General features: G+C 44.5%; 1 protein-coding gene across 5 annotated transcripts in view; it reads left to right on the forward strand.

The window, feature by feature from the left end:
* LOC121599248 (leucine-rich repeat neuronal protein 3-like) overlaps positions 1 to 22,570 on the forward strand; it is an 89,245-nt gene that overhangs the window by 47,397 nt on the left and 19,278 nt on the right. For 2 of the 5 annotated variants that reach the window (XM_041926910.1, XM_041926911.1), the window contains one exon: positions 6,280 to 6,595. The exons of the other annotated variants lie outside the window; for them this stretch is intronic. The gene's annotated coding sequence lies outside the window, so the exon portion shown is untranslated. The remainder of the gene's footprint in view (positions 1 to 6,279; positions 6,596 to 22,570) is intronic. 5 annotated transcript variants of the gene reach the window in all.

A 22,570-nucleotide genomic window follows, 5' to 3' on the forward strand; every position in this document is an offset into this window, starting at 1 on the left:
ATGCTCACTTTAATGATTAATTTTATTATCTTGCTTAGGCTTTAAAGCTTGGCATTTCATGTCGGAGGACCCCAGAACCAAATTAAATAAGACATTACACGCTGCTCCCTATCATATTAAACGCAACTGTTACCGCTCATCATTAATATAATCATTATTGCTCCTCTCGATTGACCGTCAGCTTCAGACGGTAACATCAAACAACAGCTGCAGCAAAAAAAAACCTCCATTACATTTCACCTTTCATTGACCTAATAAAACCCAAATTATTCACCGGAGACACGAACCACGCGCGTCCAAAAATCATTCTTCGTCAGCCCGGCCAGCAGCAGCACCATAAACCAACCGACGGGACGACCATCACCCGGCCCCGTAATTGTTAAACGAAGCACGAGCACAATAAAAAACCATAACATTACTTACATCGTACCTTCCTGGTGGTCCCTGGTCTGGGCGTCCCTGTGCTCAATCGTCTCCTCCACCCTCCGGCATGCCACCTGGCGGCGAAAACTCACCTGGGACATTCGAGAGCAAGATGTTCCGTTCCGTATGGTGGCGGTCGTTCGCAACGAAGCAGACGGTAATTTAGTTCCCTGGGCTGTGGGTGGCCGAAACGGTGCCCAAGATACATCCAGCCAGTGCCGAGGCTGGGACGATGTTATCATTATAACAATGGCGCGTTACGTTCCGCGTATCCTGCAATGATGGCGGTTTCGGGTGCTGCTGCTGCTCATCCACCTAATCTCACTGTTGCTTCCTTCGAGCGTTGGGCGAGCGCGAAAGACGGTTTGCGTTTGGCAATGAACAATGAATGAAGCTCGTTGGATTGCTAGGGAAAATTATGAAAAGGACCCCATCACCATGGTACGCTCTCTGTGACGACACCATCATCATCATCATCATCGTCGTTCCAGCTGTCGACAAATTTTGATTACACTAATAATACATATCTCTACCAATTTTCTACAATCGGCGTGCTCAAGTGGATGAGATTTATTTATTTTTTTCTTAAATTAACGCATAATTTATATTAAATTATCCTCAACAACTAGATCCCGCTATTTCAATTTTAAATATCAATTTAACCATTTTCTCAGCCTAATTTATGGTACAGCACACAGCAATTGATTCAATCATTATTACCATTCCACATGTCATGTTGCATTAATTTGCGACGGCAAAAGAATCAATCACCACACACACACATACCCTCTCCACATAACAAAACACTTTTATGCTTGAGCAAACACATCAAACTCCATCATGTGCCTCTTCCGAAGCCCACTCAACGCCCGAACGGCAGCAGCAGTAGCAGCTTCGAGCAGTGAACTGCAGCTACGTGCCACAATCGAAGCAAATTCGATAAACATGTGTCAACACTTGTCGACCGTTCCCAAAGGAATAGGGAACAACGGCATAGAACCGTTGTTGCATCCCTGGCAAGGAAAGCACACACGCACGCACACGAACGTTTGCACAAATCATAAGCGAATAATAATCGACGCTTTTTGCTGCACACAGAAAGGGCTGCCACAAGAAAAGCCAGACACTTGCCTGTGTAGCGTCGCCGCTTGGAATGGTAAACCCATCTCTCCCACAGTTCCTGGGCTTCCACGGATCGATTAATTCTTCGTCTTACGTCGTATCCGGGTGAAGGCGGTAGGATAGGACGTTCGAGTGCATGTACGCGCTCCAATTTGGTCTTTAGCATAATGCAAATTGTTGCAACAACGGTTCGGTTTCCCAAGGCCCAAGGTTTCTTCATGCGTGAGGATGAATTTAATTACCGGCGGCGATACAATCGAGTGCGGGAGAGGGGAGAGACCCCGGAGTACTTAAGCTATCCGACCGCCTCTCGACACGGCACAGCCAGGCTACACTTTGGGGCTTGTGCGTTGGTTTCACAGCGCGCTGCAGAATTAAGTATGTTTACAAGGCTTGCTAGGTTCGGTTGCCATCGTACCAAGATCATCACGTACGCCGGCTGTCTAGCTTTGACAGTGGTGCACTTGTGTATAAGTGCAGCAAAGGATTTTCCCTTCTCCAAACAAGCAAGCATCCACAGTAAGTGTGTGTGTGTGTTAACAAACACTAAAAACACGATCCTTGGCAGGTCGATGTAGTCATCACGCTGAACCACCCGTAAACAATGCTTCCGAAAAAAGGGATTTATTATGCACGCGAGCATACCGAACACAAACCCCAAACGATGGTGGGGGCCTCATTTTGCAAGCAGACAAGCAGGCGGGAAAACAGTAAACGCTTTTCCATCGTCAGCCAACAAGCAAGTGAGCGATTTTCATCACCACAACCATGTTGCTAGACGTTTTCCCCCGCGCGTGTAGAATGCGCATTTTTCCGCGTGTCTATTATTTACCCAGCTAATCAACTGGTTAATAAACACGATTATGCACTTGCACTTCGCCAGACTTGAGGCTTTCGGAGCGAGCGGGCCTGCGCCAAATTAATTCTTGCCACACGCTTGCCCTCGTACCAGTGCTGCTCGCCCCTTCAATTACAAAGGCTTGCGGGTTAGTCAGTGCCCACAAATCGATCAACGCGTAATAACAGCTTCAGCTGAGAGTGGGTTGGTAGCAAAAACTACCTCCACTTGCCTCCCTCGAGTATGTCAGTAAACAACAGCATTCTGGTGCGTTGCTTGCGTTGCGAACCGTGCTTTGCGTTGCGAAAAAGGGTTGCAGGGAAAGGATTTTTCTAAACCATCCTTAATTCGATTTCGTAATCGGGCTTTGCGCAAACATTACGTACCCCCATCATAATGAGCATTAGTTATGTATTTGGCGTACCGAAAAGGGCGTCGGGGGAGAGCTGATTGTACGCTTTACGCATTTGCATAACGATTACTCGAATCGACAGCGCCTGGTAATCGATGGTAAATTAATAATTGTAAATGAAATGGAACGTAATTCCAGCAAGCGGTTTGTTGAAAGTCGAACCATCACACAGAGTGCGCTACAAACCTACCTGTATTAAAGCTGATTTTCCTGAAATGAATAATTCAATAACAATCAACCAACCAACCAACCGTCAACCATAAAAGTGAAATTTAATACATTTTTGAACGCATTGGCCAATTTGCCCGCGAGCATCGCTCGAGCATCAATTCCTTTCGCAAGGAATTACACTGCACTGCACTTACCTGTACACGCGAAGGTAACGATTCCGTTGAAACCAAGCAACCTCCGTACGCAGAACAGTAACGCCAATAATGGTAATTATGGCAACAGCCCACTGACAGCTGCTGAAAATTATTGTGATCGATTTCATCTCCCACCCGGGCGCTTGCCGGGCTCATATTCCGTACAGCAAAATCAATAAAACGCCACTCGCACCGCATCATCGACAGAGGTTGCGGCAAGGGAGGGTTCAGAAATACTATCGATTTCTCCCACTTACGTGTGTGTGTGTGTGTGTGTGTGTGTGTGTGTGTGTGTGTTTGTGAGCCCGCTTCAAAGTAACTCGTTCCTGCAAATGTGTGGAAAATTAATTGCCATATCAGATCGTATTAGATTAGCGTGTCCGTGTCACTTTTGTTAGCCGACGGACGCCTGGCATAAAACGGAAACGCACTCCACTCTCTCGCTTGATGTGTTGATTTGATAAACATAGCTGTGTAGTGTGTGGCCGAGTTGCTTTCAAGACTCGTGCCAAGGCCTGGACATCTTCTTGCACTTAATGGGACTGCATTTGCACTGATCCGGAGGAAGATGGGCCCAGGCTACGTCACACTTCACCACAATAAAATTACGCACCAATGCACGTCGCACGTGTCTGCACGAGGGTAGAGGTGATGATGCGCAAACTCTCTTATTGTACCCTGGACGCAGTACCGGCATATTTCTGCCCATTTCTTCTGCCGCATGAAGAGTGCTGCCTCTGACCACAGAATCTAATTTCCAACACACTTTTACGCGCAAATGCATCGGGAAAGGGGGAAAGTGTTCGATGAACTGCTGGTGGTCTATTGCACTTGGTAGAAAAATGCATTTGACTTATGGTTTTATGGTGTGTGTGTGTGTGTGTGTGTGTGTGGTTTTAGACACTTGAAGCAAACACGATTGAGGCTTTAAGGACACTTTAATGGTTGCGATGTTTTGTATGAAATTCAATATGAGGTTTAATTAAAGGAGCTAAACAATCAGTAGGGAAACTGGGGGTAGTTTCGACATCTTAAAGTTTTCCCCCGATTGCAATATGTTTGCCAATGTAAACTTACCAGTAGACATCGAAAGAGCTTTTTTGATTCATTATGTACCATATTACGAGAATCTACGGTTTCTGGATTGATTTTGATAACATTTTGATAAAAATAAAAAAATGTGTTTTTTGTTGCATCACAACTGCAGTGCGGGTAAAAACGACACCTTACGGGGTGATTACAACACATTGGCTATAACTTTAAAATAACAAACTCTGATAGGCGGTTGTTTTTCATTAAAGTTCAACGAAATATTTTATACCAATTTTAAGAAAAGTAGCAGAAAAACATAATTGAAATATTCGAAAGAAATGAAGTTACAAGCAAGAACAAAAATTTCATTACCAATAGCATAGGACAATAGCAAATAAACTTCATATATTAGAAGCTGTGGCGATAGCATCTGGTTTACTTAATGAATGTTTAAAATTTCTTTAAAAACATAACCTGGCAGAGAGTATCTTCCAGTAATCTTCTTCTTTTTTTCATAAAATCGAAGAGTGTTCAATTTTATTTTTCTCTGCCAACTCGAAAGCCAAAAGTCGAACATCGGTCAATGTGATTCCATACCAGCTTTTTTTTATTCATTTAAGCCTAAACCGGCCTAAAGTAAACCTAAAATACGGTCAATGCCATAACAATATTAATTTTAATGAGCTTAAACCATATATAAAGTACATGTTTTGAGTCCGAGTTTGGCAAACGTTCCATGAGAGAATAATAGCCAAATTCCATAATTATAACGTCCTTGGTTTGGTGACATCGTGAGTTTTAAAGTTTATACGGTATTTTTATTTGCGTGTTTGCTCAGCTTGATACTTACGTTAGTCGTACATAGTTAAGGGACATCTGTAGAAAATATAGGCACTTTAAAAAAAGATAATATGCTGCATATAAGCATTACACTACTACCAAGAGGGGTGTCGACTTTACCCCCATTGGCCGTATAAATTATATTGACATTTTATGTTATATAGTTTAATTTAAAAATTAAGCCCTTTCATACAAAACTAATCAAAAGTGTTTATATAATAATACTATTAACATGGAAACTATAATTTTATTGAATTAACGTCACAATTCAAGATACTAATTATTATTATTATATATTTAATCTTCACCGGGCCGTATGGCCTAGTTAAGATGTAACAGTTCAATAAAAAAAATAAAAAAAATACATGGCAAAAACAAGATTTGCATCGCAATTCACTGCGGCCACGGCAAAAGCCGGAGACGTTCCTTGAAGCACTGAGTTGAGATGTCGAAGTCGAAGCAATCCGAGACAGTGTTGAAGACATCCGATATGCGGACATTGCTTAAGTCCTAGCAGTACAAAATTACATCGGCTGTCAATCAAAACCACCATGTGTTTATTTTGTTGTTTTTTTTTTGACAATTGACAGGTTCCTGATCAGAGAAATGTGACTCAAATATTCGAAACAGTTAATATAAATAATGTGTACAAATTTTTGTTCTTCAAAAAGTTCTATAAATACTAAAACACCAAGGTGGTCGAACTTGCCCACAGTGTCGAACCAACCCTGACTTCCCCTAAGTGATCTAACGTAAATTCATATAAGATAGGATCATTAATTAGCCTGACTCACTAAAGCAACACAACATAGTAAAGGCTTAGAAATTCTCACCAATTGCCAGAGTTAAGAAGTATTTAAACAAATAAAAATAGGGTCTAAAAGAATTGAGACACTAATCTTCACTAGTTTATACAACCTAACCAATATTTCTATTCATATAACGCACGAACATCCAATTGCTCCAATTGGACCGTTGGTACCGAACAAGCGCAACACGCAAGAAGTTGAATTAAATAATCCATTGAACTGGCGAAATCGGTTCCAAAAGCTAATCGATTACAATTTGTTCTCGCCCGGACTAATCAACCTAAAGCTGACCATCGCTTGTCCAAAACCCACGAACTATTTATCATTCCCAAAAGGATGAACGCTTGTAGGAAATTGCCTTCTGCAAATTATCACTTCTTCATTAGCGAAATTGCTACAATAAATCTCTCTCTTTTCTTATCTTCTTATCTTCTACAGGTAATTATCATCCCAGATATAGCGTGTACGAGCAAAAAATCCGCCAACATCTCGTGCCGGTCGGCTCACTGCCATGCTGGTGGAGTTGGAAACTCAACGCACGCTCTAACCTTCTGCGTGAAGACAGAAGGCAGAAGCCAATGGGCTGATCTGTCAAAAGAAAATTCGCCATTGACGCCGGATACGTCCCGCCAGCTCCCTACACACGGCTCAACCAACCAACGTTAACACGGCAGGTGAAAAACTCATCGCTACACGGCCCATCTCCACCACGAAACCAGCCCAGGGGTAGCACCGTACGGTGCAAAATTGGACGGTAAACAAAACTCCATAAATCATGGCAATTTTCATCCCGAACCGATGGACGGCCACCCCGTGCCGTTTGGCCCCGTTTTCCTCTAGCCCCGTGCTCAGCCATTATTTGCCGACCCGATGTTTTGTCGATTCAATTCATTCATCTTCATTACATCGTCGTCAACCCCGGCGCGAATCGGGAGTGCAAGGGGAGACCCACTGTCCAATTGGTTGGATAAATCCCGGGTACCGGTAAAATAAAACTAAATGGTACGACCCTTAATGGGACACCGTACTATACGCAGTGCAGTGTAATTTTATCATGCAAAGGATTACCAGCCCCTCAGCGAGTGCTTTGGTATAAGGGGAAAAGGAAATAAGGAAACAGTTTCAGCCCAACCTTACGCACGCTTGCGCACCCCGCGCAGTGTCGGTTAATGACTCAATAGAAAGTTATTCAAATTTGATTTGCATCGTAGCTCTCGGTCTTTCGGTTCCTTGTCGCGTTTGGTTTGAAATAGGGTTTGAAAGTAATTGAACCAGCCAAAAAAAACATTGGCTCTTCCCGTTCTACTAAGCTACTTGAACAACACAAACACGGCCCAGAAGGTGATACAGTACACTACAAACAAGCAGGAAAAAAGGCCGCCAAGGGAACCATTTTTCATGCTACACTGAAAAATGCACCTTACGTGCGCACGTACAGGAATTCCTAACACTACACGCCGAACAAGCTTGCCTGGACGGGAAGGAAACCCGAGAATGATGCTAGCAAGAGACATTATGTATATTGCGCACGTACGCGTAAAGCACTTTTCCGAGGGGGGGATGATGAGAATTATTCGTTCATTTTACGCGCGCATTGTGCTACGCGAACAACTCTATTTACGCCAGCACCCAATAGCCCAGCCAGCCTTTTGTTGCCGCTGGAAGGTGGAAGAATGTGTTTTCTGATTGGGTTGATTACGGTACGACCGCCGATCGTTTGGCAGTATGCAAAGTTTGTGCCAAACAGTGCGTTAAATCTTTGTTTTCTTAAAGGATCTGTTGGGGGACGCTAACGCAGTGGCGTTAGGTTCAACGGTAGGTGGATTGGGCGGTCGCCAAGGGCTCCGTCAGTTTAGCGGGAGCTCGTGGATGGTTAGTCCACGATATAATATAATAGTTGGTAGAGTAGTCCCGCGCGGGGCCACTTGGAGGATGGATGATAGGAAGCCCCACGACCGAGGAACCCGCCACAGCGTTTACTTCAGGAAGTAGAAGTAAGACATTTAAATTCCTCAGGACGTACTCGTACCTGTGCTCGTATCTTCACATTTATCCTCATAAACAAACGTCTTATCTGTGTCCCTAACTTTCGTTTCGTTTCGCCTACTAATCCGCCTGTAAACCGACAATTAAAATCACTTTTCTCCAGCACCACAGACATCCCGTCGCAGTTCGGCACAGCATTTAAAATTCTTCCAACCGAATAAAGGCCAAACGGTCCTCTTCCCTGCATTCTGACCTACCTATTGTATGAAAGCATTGCCTTATTTATCCCTGCGTTCTTTTTTTGGGGCAACACGGCCTCTGCTAACACTCTACGAAATACCGAGTAATAAAGTAATCGCTTCAGCCGCTAGGCCTCTTCCCCGCAATCCGACCACCGCACGGGGCACGAGAATTTCATGCAAATCAGGGCCCGCCTGCTTGCTAATTACCATCGTCCAGCCGGCCGAAGGCGCACGTTCACCAACCAAACCGGACGTCCGATTCAAGCGGCCCAAACCGTATACCATACCACCACAAATGCAAATGCTACCGCAGGAAACCGTCCAGACACTGTCCAGAAAGTGAGTTGGAGCATTATGCCTATCTCAACGTTAGCTCAACCATTCCATCCATATCCATCAGGAAGGGGCATACCGAACGTTCGGGAGTGGTCTGGGACCCATAGTGTGCGGATCCGGAAGCAGCTCCAAAATCGGTGTATCCACTTCATCTATATTCCATTAAAATTTTGCCCCGTTTTCTCTCAGCTCCTTGCGTCTCTGGAGCTGGACCTCTCCAGGCAGCACAACTTCTGATACCCACCCGGTGCTAACTGATGCATAACTGATAGCATTTCCATCCTTCTTTTTTTTTGCATTCAGATCCTTTGCCACAGCCGCTCACCTGGTTCGGTGTCTGTCTGTGTCGGGAGTGTTTTTTTTTCTCTTTCTTTCTCTGCCCCTACCTTTCCAGAAGTAATCAAATCCCGTGCAAAGGATGTAGTGGACCTATCCACCGACTTAAATCGTAACCTCTTTCGCACCTGACGAACGACGAACGCTCCCGAACGCTGTCCGTCCCAGGTGTGCCCCGTGTCTGCCAAAGGCACTCCTGCCGTCAGTGAAAGTGGGCTCCTTGATTTGAGTACCGGAGTTCCCGCATTCCCAGGCACTCCCAAAACCTCACCCGGTTCCGGCTTGATTGAGGCCATGTCCGTGATTGTCCGTCCGGATTGCAGCCGGCAGACGATTTGTATGCATCTCGGTATTTGTGTTCCCGGGTGTGTTCCGAACCGTTCGATTGCCTCCCTTTCGGCTTGACTTGAGGAATTTGCACCACATCGGTCATTGTTTGGGTCGACCATCTGTGGGCGGGGGGGGGGAGAATGGGGGGAAGGATGAAGGTGGCGCAAAGGGAGGGATGAAGAATTTAAAATGTATCACAGCGCACCGGTAAGCGGCACCATCGACCGACCAGCCGGGCCACACCGAGAACGAGAACACTAACGAGAGCAAATGAATATGCATAGGAGGGAGGGACACTTTCAGACCTACCAGGCTCCCCGGCCCTCCCCTCCCCGATGAGTGAATTAATTCATTCCGGTCCATTTGATTCGATTTATTCCGGTTCGTCGAACGTACCCGTAGTGGCCATGCCTGCCTTATCCCATGATTTCACGGTCATCTGGCACAGTAAACCTGGACTTGGACTTCTTCGGGAGTGTACACCACCGATGTCTTGATTAGATTGCAGCAAGCCATGGAAACACACACACACACACAGAGCAAAAAATCTCTCTCCGAGGAAGCTCCTCCTGGTGCGAGGTTTGTGTCGTCTAGACGGCCATGATCCGGTCCCGGGCTACTAAGACCCGGCTGTCCGGGTGTCTGCGGTTCATCGAATCATACAGCACTTAATTAAATGCCGGAAGCTCAATCTTGCAAAGCTGATGACGTGAGTAAACGTTGCATAAAGTGCCACGAAGAAAGTGGAAGTCGCGGAAGGTGACCGTTTACACTTGAGCGCTCCGGCTCCGGACCTCAGCCTTGGTTCTTGGTCGGTTCTTTTGTTCCGTGGTGGTGAAAGTGAACAAAGCGGACGTCTTTCTCTTCCATCTGAATCTAATTTAATTTAATTCGAGAGATTTTAAAATCTTTGCCAAAGGCATCCTAATGGCAAGCTCTTTCTGTTTTTCGAGTGCAACAAAGGTTAAGGAGGAGTTTGGTGGCTGGTTGGACATGGATTGGCTTTCAGCTGACCCATCAGAAGATGATGAAATTTAAGCAAATCAATTCAATTACAGATATCATAGTTCTCGGTCGGTGTAAATATTTTAAACCGAAATTGACTTAATTTACTGTAAAAACTGTACTCCAAATCCTTCCCAAAGAATTGCTCTTAAACCATGCTGCCATTACAAACTTTAAACATTTATCTGTTATCATCGAAAAAAGGGAGGCATTTTTTTTTCGGATAACTTCTCAATTCCAAACTCCTATTCTTTAGACATAAATTCACTAGATTCGTTTGTATCCCCCTCTTCCCTCGTTGAACCTTTTGATTGCATCTTAAACTTTTAACCTGAATCCTGTCCATTTGGAGCTTCTTTTTGTTTGTGGCCCAATCATCCACCTGCCACGGGCCAATTTCTCACGGGCCACACAGTGGCTGCTTGTTTTTTCACAGTTCATCGTCACCATTCACCCCATCCGAGCGACAGACAAACCTCACACGTGCGAGTCAAGAAAGCTGACCCGCCGGCTGGCCGCCCTGCCCTGCAGAAAGGCAACCAGTTCCGACAAGTGATACTCCTCAAAACAGACAAAAACACTGAAGCGGGCGCGCGTAAAAAAAAGCGAGAGCGAACCGAAAGTTCGTTTTAAGTGGACATCCTTCCCAATGAACTTTTTCGATAAAACCCCACCACCTTGTGCCATCGTTACGAGCTTTGGCGAAGGAAGCGGGTGGCCAGAGACAGGGGGGCTTGTTTCCTGAGAGCACACACAAAAAAGCACATCCGTAAGAACGTAAGAAAACGGGAGGGGAAAAAAAAGCCAGCTACCAAAAGCAAGTGATAAAAGTTAATAGCATCCGTTAGTTTCGGAAGTAGTTGCAACCAGTTTGCTACTTTCTTTACGTGAAACTAATACATTCATTTTTGCGTCCTTCGGGGCCTTTTTTTTGCCTTTTTGCCCGGGTCCGTCCAGTGCTTTTGATATTTCTGTGTTCTGTTTTTCTGCCCCACCGGGTGCCGGTGGGGGGGGGGGGTTTGTTCTGCTCCTTCTGTTTCAGATCTTCCATCTATTTATTTTGCCTCAACTTTCCGAAACTATGCAAACTAGTACTAGTAGCGCTGGCTGAAAACACAATTTTCCTTTTTTTTCTGTCCACCCACCTCCAGAGCGAGCCAGATCAAGCCCGGGTCGTTATTTATTCCCGGTGACCTCTCCCAACCCCCTCTTTCGCTCCCTCTCTCTCTCTTTTCTCGCGCGCTGATAAAACACGATGAAACTACATTTAATGGCAAACACTGCGCGCTTCACCTGCCGGTGCAGCTGGCAATTTTATGAAATTTTCATCAGATTCACCGATAGTCAAACGAGTGTATCTTGCTTCTTTTTTTTGTTTCGGTCCCGCTCGTGGGGTTTTTTGTATGTGATTCAACAGTATGAAGTAAAAAAAAACAGCACAACGATTGTACAATAACTTTGGGAAGGAAAAAATAGCTGGAACAGGGAGGAGAGTTTGCAACATAAACTCTCAACATCTTTTTCGATTAAAAAACACATACACCAGTACAGATGAAGGGTAGGCGGGGGGGTGGCTGGATTTTCCGCCAGGTTTGGGATGAGGAGAAGGAGGAGGAAACAATTTCACGTTTGCCTTCGGTTGGTGGGCCGGCCTGATGAGGGCGTGAGGCTTTGTGTGCAAGGAACAAAGCGTGCCCGTGGGGAGTTTTGCTGTGTTATATTGAAAGTTGAATTTTCCCATCTTACTTATCTAGTGCCGGCCGGAGTGATTCATTTAACAAGGATTTTTGGAGCGGCAAAGACCAGAAGGCTTGATTTTTTCTTTCATGTCGTTCTCTTATTTAACGAGATTTTTGGCCTGTTTTTGACTCTTTTGGTAAGGAAAATCAGCTTGCACTGTGATTTCACAATGTTTTAAATGAATGTGTTACCTTCTTTAAACTATTGCCAAATTATTGCATATTTTTCTTTCTGTTTTGCTAATAAATTGAGGAAAAACTATAACTTACCTAGGGTAAATGTACCAAAAGTGGTGCAATTTGTAGTGGTACAGATGTGTTTTAATGGATTTAAAGTGTCAGGAAGGACAATTTCTGAATATTTTAACACAAAGCAATTGGAATATGTTTTATCTTCGCCATCCCAACCATGTTTATCATGAAACATATCAAATTTAAGAAAAATACATATTTTTGTGAATGCTTCATTGTACCTACACTGGTGGTATGGTTCCGATAGTCATCGTATTGTGTTCCTGAAGTGGTTGTAAACAAGGATGCATCAAAAACAGTGTATAATATCAATGAAACTTAGTTTCGAAGCTGTTTTCGCATGAATAGCAAGGATTAGTGCCATAATATTGGTTTCTTTCGTAATTTGATCGTCAAAAATGTATGAATTTGGTTGATGAAAATATTGACTAAAGAACTGAATAACACCTGTCGTCAACCCATACCCAGAAGAGTTTGCTTGATTTGAAATCGATTTTTCACTCAGCGAAATAAGCGAATTTTCACCTGTTTTTGGTCAATTATCTACATAAAACTCATTTCTATTGCTTATTTTAGTGAAAACAGTACGACATGTCCAAAATAATCTGTAAAAAAATCCAAAAAGATCTGTTTTTATTGATTTTATAACTATAACCACTATAGGAACATGCCTGTTTTAAGTACCTATAAAGGCACTATGGTAAAAAACACAAAAAAAATCAAAAATATGGTCAAAAGGCAAATAATGGGGCCCTTCACGATTGTAGTCAGTTTTTTTTTTGTATGGAGTTTGACAGTTGGAGGCTGAAATCATGTAAACACTCCATACAAAACCACAACCAAAACTAGTCTGCAATTTTCAGTCTAGATTATTCTAGCCTCAAAGCTAGAATTAGATTCGAGTACCTGCTCGAAAAATGGCAAAACAAGGTGTTGTTTACATTTATCCCAAGGTGCATTAAAGAGATCTGGTGATGAAATCCAGAATCAAAGTTCATGTAGTCCAGGTGGTCTCATAGCATGTTTTTGTAACCAAATTTGAATATCATTTTTTGACAGGATTTTTTGTTCAAACAAGCTTTCTAGCGGCTTGACAAATACACAAAACACTCCTAAAATCATCATTAAGAAGCAGAAGTCATAAAAATCAGCCTTCTAAATTCATACACCTTGGGATAAGCCCACCTGTATATTATACCACCCTTAGATAGCTACTCGAAAACTGCTATACAATGCAAACAGCTGACAGGCTGAAAGTTCAGCCTACGAACTTAAAACGAAAAGGACCCCAATTTTAGTATAACAACAACATTTCATAACAGTTATGTTGAAAAACATGGGTATGTGGTCATTTAGAACGTTAACAGAAATATGAGTTTCGTTATGAATTCCTAAGGATTTTGGAAAAATGTTGGCACATTACACTAAATAATGGATTTTTCGGTCATTGAGCAACAAAATGGCCCCATTTATCTTTTAAACCCTTTGTAAAAGGCAAAAGAACATTTCACACTAACGTAAATAGCTTAATTACTTTTAATTTGCCGTATGGACCGCATTTTAGTGCAATATCACAACTATTGGTACTACCACCACTATAAGTACATTTACCCTATATCAAATGATTATTTTTTCCTGAAAAATGGAGTAAAACATAAGTTTTTGTAATAAATGCTAATCTATCCTAATTATTTTTGAATTATTTTCTATGATTTTTTTACCATATTCCTGCCTTTCTACTGAAAATTAGCATTAAAATTTAATTAAATAAAGTTAAATCAATTTATTCTACTGAAAGGCAAAATTAATGTTTCATCGCGAAATTAATTTAGCACACAAACGATTCCCCGATTTTCTTCCACCAGCAAAAATTGCCTTCAAAATGTTGCATCCTTCGTGACATTTCCTCGAAAATTGGCCCGATCGGAAATCAGCGAGCCAATTTCCTGACTTTCATAATTAGCTTTACTCGCGGCGCGAACTTCACGCTTACGCCTGTTTTTGTATCTTGTTCATTGAAATATTCAAAAACTGCTTTCCCCCTAAATGTTATGTATCCGATTTCAATTTACAAAAATCACCCTACCTCACACTCAAACTGGTGTACAAGTTTGCTTAATATTTCTCCCCACACGCAGTTGGCAGGAACTTGCCCACTTGGTGTGTAATGAAATTTTATTTAAATTTCCAGCAGCAAACATCCCCAACTACGCGAAGGATATACTGTCACGTACAGTGAAAAACTGTTGCGCTGCACTTCGGCGAAGGCTAGTGGTTGCCTTTTTAGAGCAGCAATATACCACGAACATGGGGAATGAAAAATAAATTGAACATTGAAATATTCCAGTTACTTTCCCAGAATGGCAATGGACAGCATACAATGGCATTGCTGAACGGGATGCTGAACATGAACAACATGAACGTATACGTCGTGTATACAAATTCGGCAGAAAAATTTACAAAATATTGTTCATTTCTACGTCTCCAATTTCGGGAATTTCATTTCCAGCAGTCCAACTCTGCCATCATGAGGTCTGCCTCAATAAAAAGCTTAACTGATTGTTTCTTCATATGTATCTAACATCAAATCACGCTATCAACCATCAGCCCTATGCTCCGATTGATTACTCAAAAAGGAAGCAAGAAAGGCCTAAAATGATCCTGTCCAAATACCACCAATCAAACGAACCGGGGTCGGGCCTCAGAAGCCAATTGTTTCTTTCGTGTTTCTTCGCAATACAAAAAAGAGACAAAAAACACGACGGTTTGTCACATCCTGTGTGTCGACAACGTGGTGATCATAATTTTCTAAATCAATCATCAACGCTCTCGCACACGAAACGCCCTCCCATCGCCCGCTCGTTCCGCTCGAAAGCACTCGAAAACGATCTAATGACGAGCGGGCCCTTGATGGCACGGTGACATCTTGCTTTTCTGCACACTTGCGTAAACTAAGCCCGGCTTCGAAGCGAAGATAAGGCATCATCCCAACCATTAGGTCCGGTCGTGTCGTGCTAATATTCTGGCGCCATTGTTTTTCCCCTCTCCTCCCTGCGAAACACACACGCACACACGCAGTGTATGTGTGTGAAAATGTGAGGCTACTTGCTGCTTCTACCCATAACGAGCCTGGGCTTTCTTCACAAGCCTTCGCCATCCGCCCTCAGGGGAGGAAAGATCTGAGTCAATAGATGATTGAATTTGTACCAAACACACACACACACACGCGCGCGCGTGAACACACTGGTGTGACCTTCCACGGCAAGAATCCGGCCATAATGGGATGGCATTGATGTCAAATACCTATTGAGGGAATGAATATTACATGATGTATCACCAAGTCATCAGACACTCGACATGTTTCCCCCACATCATCGTCATCATCGACATCTTCCACCACCACCACCACCACCAGCCTTGAACAACAACACCATCATCGAAACACATTACACTTGTTTCCTAATGTTTGTGTCCGCCCGTCCCAGACCCGTACAACGACATAACTTCTCATATATATATATTGATCCTTCTCCGGTGGCGGCGTACGGCCCCCTCTTTTCTGGAAGACGGCGAAGCCCTCAGGAGGGCTGCCGCTACGCTGCTGTGACACCGGGGCAAGTGTCGTTAGTTGAAGAAGATCCTTTATTTGTCAAGCATCCTCCATGTGTGTGTGTGTGTGTGTGTGTGTGTGTGTGTGTGTGTATGTGTGCCTGTGCCATATTCTTGCACGCCACGCGTTTGTATGTGTTTGTGAGGGACATTTTTTCACCCTCAACTTGTCCATTCAAGGGACACACATTGCTGAGAAACATGTCCGCTTTTTCCCAGCTCTCCAGCTCTCTTCACACCAGGGAGTTTGTTCTTGAATGTGTGTGAGGTTTTTTTTTTTGCTGTCGCTCCCTCACGTTGTTAAAAACAGAAGAATAACTCACCGCATCCCTTCACGCGACGTGGTGAAGCGTGCTCGAGATTGGGTCGGGTTTGTGTGTTATGTGTGTGTATGTGTTTGTTCCTGCCTTAATTGCATGCGCCCACTTAACACCGGCGAGAGGAGTGGCAAGAAGGTGAAACAGGGGGACCGGGGAAGGAAAAAATATTGCCTCACGGCCTTGGTAAGATGCTGATGCGTTCAAAGATCCCGCTGCTGTCACTGAGATAGGTATGTGGTACGGTGGCACGTATGGTGATTGTGATATTGCGCATTTTATTGCAAAAACATGGAAATTTCAACGTTCAATTTTGAAACGTTTTACATGATGGCCAGACAATCTACAAATGGGAAAACAGTTAAACGATTTATTTTTGTAGCTAGCTCACTGCAGCACCCACTTTTTGAATTTGACAGTTGACATTTTGACAGCTGTGTTTGAGTTAAGTAATCGAAGTAGGCGTTTAAGCTCTTTTTTCAAATTGTCTGTTAAACCGGTTTAGAACCACAGTGAAGTTTCTCTAATGTGAACTTTCAAGGAATCTACAGTTAAGTCAATGAAGACTAATAAAATATACTCACTTGATTTCACTGTATCTTCGATTTACAAAACATAGAAACAAAATCATTGAACAACTAAACAAAGTAAAAATAGGAAAAAACTTTAAAAAAGGAATTGTTTTGTTCGTGCAGATTGTTTCCTACATTTTTCAGTGTTTGCTTTAGCTTCAACAGTTTAATATTGTTTAAAAACTGTTTGAAATTGGAGACTAACCACACAGAATCATTTCGTCCTGTCGTCCTGCTGAACTATTTTCAACTCAAGCACATTTGCGGCTTCAGGTTTGTTCCACTCAACAGCGTCTGCCATGGTTTGTGTCGCGTCCCATATTTATCAACTCCCATCCTCTAAACCGTACCATTTTGAGCTCAATTTTCCTGCTCCTCACGCCACCTTCAAAGCGCTCGGTAAATATAAACACGGAAAATAAAAACCTCCAACCCCACTGAGAGGCCGGTATGATTTATCCACAAAACCACAGTGATTGTGGTTTAATAGCTGTTATTTTATCACCCACATGCACTCCCACTCCACTCCAAACCCACCCACGGTCGACCTGCACCTGGGGTTCGAACAAGGCCCGAGAGCCAATAGTGGTGGCGGACCGATTATGAGGTTCAAACGCTGTTCGAGGACAACCATTGTTGTACTTCTTTTCCCCTTTTTTCTTTTCCTTCTGCTTCCTCCCCAGCGCGTGCCCTTTTGTGCACCTTCGCACGAAAGAAGCATCTCGTTGGACTTTGTTCTGATTTCCTTCTTCCTGTGTTCTATTTTTGCTGTTTCCTGCAACCACCCCGGCCCTTTACAGAATACAACCGGGAGAATTGATCCCGGGGCAAGCCCTCGATAAATGTGCTTGCTCCGAGGGCCACCGAGAAAAGGTTTTTACTGTGCCCGTGCCCGGTTTGAGCTGCAAACGAACCGAAGCTGACATATTGGCAGCCGTGCAGCCCGCAGCCCGAGCCGCTTTCAAGGATCAATTTATGGGTGTAATAACGGTGTCGCCGGGTTCCTGTAACCACTGGAACCCACACCCTCTCTTTCCCGCTGAACTCGTTTGTGTGTTTATGTGTGCATCGAACTGTACGATATCCTGGACGTTTTTTTTGTGCTTCTTTCTTCCGAAGAAAAATCCTGCCAATTTCTCGCCCCAACCCCAAACCAAACTCCCCGCGGAACCTTTTGATTAAAGGTGGCTGTGAATTGAAATTGGCTTAGAAGCGCAGCCACAGAAGCTCAGTCCAACGCCGCCGACCGGAGCACGAAGCAGTAGGCGTTGTAGAAGAGGGGAAACGAGAAAAAATCGAGCCCAGTTGCAAAACACCTCGCACGACACGTACCCGATGTGTGCCTTATCAGTGCAACGTGGCTAAGCGGACGATTTGAATTTAAAAATTGCTACCTCACTCTTGCGCCTTCTTTCCACCCGCGAACCACACGCCCAGTGCACAGTGGAACAGCGACGTACAGCGAAAAACCAATCAGACGAGTGTCTTCGATAAATGGTGTGATTTACGGGAAAGCGGTTTTGGCCGCAAAACTGACTAAAGGGAGGAGTAAAGAGGGAAGGAAATTAATTTTATCGTGAATCCGCCTGCCTCCTCGGTGGCCAATAATGTAAAAGGGAAGGCTAAAGACGTGATTTTAGCCTTCAATAAGGAATGTTACTGGAGCTGAGGTTCGGTGTTTGGGGTTGTACATATCTTGAAAGCCTGCAACGCGTAGCATCTTACAAGACTAACTTATCGTGTCTGTTTGGGCAATTCCTGAAGTATTCCTGAAGGCAGTTCAGAAACGTTAAACGTTCTGGTTCCTAGAAATTGCTTTAGGTTTATCAGATATCTTCTGAAGGCCAATTCTAAGACACAAAAAACAAACAGAAGATCACTGATGTCGCATAATGTCAAATCTCTGATATGCAATTGTTTTGACAAGGAGTCTTTAAGGACCGACTTATCTTGTCTAGCCTGTACACGCATATGTCAGATCCTCAAGATCTTGTACTCCAAGTCTTAAATTCCAATTGAAGCTAGACCCATATCTTGAACTGGAAACATCCATTCGAGAGCATCCTTTGTATCCAAATGTTGCCAAATAATCTTAGACTCCCTAATGTCTGACGTCCAACAAGACCCACTCAAGTAACATTATCCTTGGTCAGACAAACTTGAACCGCTGCCATTTTATCAATTGAGCTCCAAAAACTTACTTTAAAGTGCTGTTAGGCACCACTTGATCCCCTAGCACAGTACCCAAAATCTGACGTGTCAGCTGCCACACCCATCGCACACGCAGAACCGTAGCGTGTTGGGTCCGTGCACATCCGCACCGAAATATATGTCACTTTAAATAGCAGAAATGAATCACACTCACGTCCTCGTGTCATCTTGGGATAAATAATAGTCTCGGTCATGCGACTACGAGTGGTGCGGCTCCAACCACCGTGTCATCCTTCACCCGGAGGACGGAAGATTTTCCCAGTAGCCTCCCCTACGAATTCTAACCACGAATTAAGGAGTACATACAAACTCCAAACTCCCAGCCCGTTCGTTCGTGCTTTCGCTCCAGCGCAGAACCCGGTTTTTTGGGCTAACGAGCAGCAACGCTGCAACGCTGGGGGTACGCTTGTAAGACTTCCAACGACAACAAGATGGATGAAGCTTCCGTGCGCTCACACACAAACACACACAGTCACGGAGAGATCGTTTTTGCGCTGCCAGCGAGCAGACACCCAAAACCGTCTCACCGGAATGACATTCCCTCGACGGGGACAACAGCTCGTCCAAACCCCCGCCGCTCATCAGTGCAAGTGACAAAAGTAAATATTTTTCCACCACGTCCACGTTCCGGGAGAAAGTTTCCCAACTCGGGCAGCTCGTGACAGTGTGGTACGGTGTGCAGTTGGAATTTGGGGTCCCGGTGATGGTACGGTTGCGTTTTTTTTTATTGTATCACAAACATCCCGGAAAGTGTCCCTCGCTTCGAGCATTGCAGCACACGAATGCAGCGTTGTTTTTCTCGCTCTTATCAAGCAGCATCAAGAGCAACATGCAGTCAACGTCGACAGACGACCCATCATTCCTGGTAGTAGTGCTTCTTGTATCTCCCCGTTGGGGACACACACACCTTGCGTACGATGCCATTCCATTAATGAAGCAACCAAAGATGAAGTTCACTTTCGTATCTCGTACGTGTGTTTGGAGGACGACGATATGACACTCACCTGCACACACACACACACACGCAACCGGAACTCGGGTGGAATGGACCTGCTGTAACGCATCCTTGTCACGATCGTCCCTGTACGTACGTATATATAGCGTGACGTCCCATCCGAAATAGGGGACACCCGGGGAGAAGGAATCCGCAGACCTCTTATCCTCCCGTTGTTATTTTAATGAGCGTAATGGCAACCGGTTCGCATTCATTAACACATACCCCAGCGGAAAGTGAAAAGTCAACGAACCGTTGGTAGAGTTGGAATGGCAAAAGTAGACGTCATTTTCAGGCTTTTTTCAGGCTCCATCCCAGGAAGGCGTGTAGGTATCTTGTGTCTCACCGAAAATACAGGATCACTTTACCCTCGTTAGTGGCGTGTCGGGGTTGATGTGGATGGTTGTTGGAAATTTACATCACAACTTTAAGACTTGCTCGCTCGGCAGGTGGTGTAGTTTGCATACTGTTACGTTTTATCACAACTAAAACATTCTTAAATTAAAAAAAAAGAGCATTACTGTTGTCCAGACACAATATCGCGGATAATTTATCATCCTCCGTTTTACAAAACAAAAAACACTCCAGAATAAAGCACTCCGTTGTGATTCAGCAAAGTGAACATTCATTCCAAACCATGAAATGAGCTTTACAGTTCATTTCCCTCCCGGTTATAGTTACTCTTCACTTCACCTCCTTTGCTCCCCGTGGGAAGGTGGGAGTCATTTTTCTCCCTTTTTTTGTGTGTTGTGTGTGTTGCTTCTTACACCTGCAACATCAAAAACGCTGCGTCCTGTGGTCCGTGTGGCCGTCCGAGCCTCGCCTGCATAATGTATTGCTCGTCTCATTATCCTTCCGCATGAAAGGGTAGCACTTCTCCATCACCTCCACCCCGGCCACCACCCCCCACGGAATGGCCGGATGCAGTAAATGCAGATGCATCTTTTAGCCACCAATCCACCGACAGCTTCTGTCCGCCCGCTTTTGCCACCGGTGAAAGAAATTCAAATAAACAATGATTCATGAATAATCTACACCCTCGCGGTGGCGTTGATGGTGGTGGTGGGACGAGGCGTGCAAGGGATCGTTGGACCGGAAAAAATGGGAAAAAATAAAACAGACACAAAACAAACTCCCAGCCAAAGGAATGCTGCAATCGGCATCAGCGGACAAAACCGGGGCAGATGCTAGCGCGAAAAGCTCGTCCCGGGTTTTCGCCCGGGGCATGTAAAATCTGCACACCCCTGCACTTTTGCACTTTCCTTCTTCTCTTCCGCCAACAAGACAGTGGGCTGATTATTTGTGTGCTGTGCATCTTTCCGTTTCCGCTGTCTTGCAGACGCAGCAGGGAGGGTGGGGGTGTGGGGGGACATGTTTACGTTTTTTTATATGCTTATTCTTTCCACCTGTGCTGCGGTCGCTGGTGCTGGCCCCGTCTGGTGGCAACTTTTAAGACAGTCATTTTATTTTTCTTATTTTTTTTTGTGAGGGCCAAGAGCCTCGTGGAATGTGTGCTACTGTTTTGTGTCTGTGTAACTGGTGCACAACTGTAGCTGCAGGTGGAGAAGCATCCTGAGCCGAGCGAGTCGTTTACCTGACGTCATGGCATGCCCTGCAGAACCTGCTGCACTAAAGAACACGGAGACCAACAGTAGTTACTATGGAAACGAGGCAAAAGAGGGTGCAAGCGACAGGGGTTCCGAAACGTGACAGAAGCCTTTTATTCTTCCCTCCTGCTTAGCGTTTCATCCCCCGTGCGTTGAATTTCCCTGCTGTCTCCCTTCCCCCTTAGTTTGGCAGTATTTTCGTCACTTTACTTTCGTAGCGGACGGCGTTTTCGGGCTGCCGTTTGCCTGGCGGGTACCTTCTTCCAGGAGACGGCAGGCCGGTAAATATTGCACCGGATCACGTACGGCCCTCCGGTGCAACCGAGCCCCGGCTCGTTGTTCCGCCCTCCCTCCCCCCTGGAGACGACAGTTAGCAGTAGCCGCATGCTTTACGACAGCGGCGCTGTGCCAGAAGGAAAATTATTAAAAATTCACCGTAACATTATTTACGTGACGCGGTAGCATCGTCTGGGCCACGGCAACAACGTCCCCAAAATACTTACTCACCTCCCTTCACTCTCTCTCTCTCTCTTGCTCTCTCCCTCTGAGTACTATTATTGTGAAGCTACTTGGGAAGATTGGAGCACCAGTGAACGAGCTTAAAAGCTGCAGATAGTCCCACTGTGACCATTGGGTGTGTGTTTGTGTGCTTTAATGCTGCAAGTATCCCCCCCCCCCACAGAGTTTGGGCTTTATATATAGTTGTCGGCTGCTGCTGTTCGGAATGGCTCAATCGCCACGCGGACGTGTTGTGGGAAATGGGTGTTACCATTGGTTGGCAAAGTTGACTGATTTAAAGCAGCGTTGGGACTGAAATGCGGACCGCACCACAGCAAAGGACACAGATGGAGTTAATCTGTCACTACGGTAGCTACCGCGTGTGGATTAAAGTGTCCATTATTTGAAGCGTTGGAGCATTATTGTGGGACATTCAAATGCCTAGTACGACATATTTGCAGGGCCTTTTTGGAACCTGTTTGAAGGATGATTGCATGTAATTCATTGCAAAATTCATTGAAATGTATTTTAAACGACTTCCAGGTAAAGGAATAATTAATTATTTTGTAACAATCATCATTTAATATGATTTCCACAACAAAAAGGCACGTTCCACCACAAGTCGTAACCATACACCTTAAACAGCTTTATCAATTTGTCAAAATCACTTAAATTTTGTAACACATTCAAGCCTC

Source organism: Anopheles merus, chromosome 3L (assembly GCF_017562075.2).
Source record: "Anopheles merus strain MAF chromosome 3L, AmerM5.1, whole genome shotgun sequence".
NCBI lineage: Eukaryota > Metazoa > Arthropoda > Insecta > Diptera > Culicidae > Anopheles > Anopheles merus.